The sequence below is a fragment of the Gopherus evgoodei genome, chromosome 5 (assembly GCF_007399415.2).
Source record: "Gopherus evgoodei ecotype Sinaloan lineage chromosome 5, rGopEvg1_v1.p, whole genome shotgun sequence".
NCBI lineage: Eukaryota > Metazoa > Chordata > Testudines > Testudinidae > Gopherus > Gopherus evgoodei.
Window position 1 is genome coordinate 145,406,990 of NC_044326.1, and position 1,001 is coordinate 145,407,990.

The following is a 1,001-nucleotide window of genomic DNA, read 5'->3' on the forward strand; positions in this document are numbered from 1 at the left end:
TTTAATAATTTGGGGAGGTCTCAGGGTGTTTGGGGGAGATTATGAGGCTGTTACCTTTTGAGATAAAAACTAAGACATACAGGACTAGAGAATTTTTTTTTTTAGAAATCTGAGATTTAGACATTTTATTTAAAGCAGAGGGGTTTCTGAGCAGGCTTTTGTTTACAGGAAGCAACATTGTTTGATCTGTCATTGTACCAAAGGAGGAGATGGTTGTCTAGAAAGGAGAAGTGAAGACTATATGCATCCGATGAGGATGGGATTTGAACCCATGCGTGCAGAGCACAATGGATTAGCAGTCCATCGCCTTAACCACTCGGCCACCTCATCTGAGATGTCAGGAAATGGACAGGATGAGAAATCTAAGGCCAGCAGAGATAGGGACACTAAGGTGTTTTTAAATACTAAGTGGAAGCAGGGGCTGAATGAGCTCCCCCCTCACACCTACTGACCAGCTGTGGGAAAGGCTTCAGGAACAGACCGTGTTTGCATAGACACACCTACTCTGCCTAGCTATGCAGCATCATGGGGCCGCTTCCCCAAAATGACCAGTTTTAGCTGGTGGCGGGTTACAAATCACTTTAGCACTGACTGGTATGAAATGTTATTATCCTTCCTGCATGAGTGAAGGGCAGCAGAACATACTTAGTCGGTCCTGATGGGTGAGGAATAGCTTTTATTGGACTGCATAGAAGTGATTCAGAACGTCACCCTAAAGCAGTGGTCCCCAAACATTTCACACTGTGCCCTCTTATCCATGGCTGTGGGCCCTCGGAGCCACAGCTGAAAACTGGGGCTGGGAGTGGGGTGTTGCTTGCTGAAGAGAGGGGTGCAGACAGGGGTAAGGGGGTCGAGGCCGAGCTGGCAGTCAGGGGCCCAGGCTGAGGGTGGGATTGGAAAAGAGCTGGGACAGAGTCGGGCTGACTGATGCTCCCTCCATGGGGGCTGGCTCAGCCCCTGAGGTGCCCCTATGAATCTTCCTCTTTGTTCCCCTAGGAGTC

The 1,001-nt window shown here is 49.2% G+C and overlaps 1 non-coding gene across 1 annotated transcript; it reads right to left on the reverse strand.

Annotated features, from left to right (window-relative positions):
* Positions 1–248: 248 nt before the first annotated feature.
* TRNAS-GCU lies at positions 249–330 on the reverse strand. Its single transcript has one exon. It is a non-coding gene; the product is annotated as a tRNA-Ser (tRNA).
* Between the last annotated feature and the right edge of the window lie 671 nt (positions 331–1,001).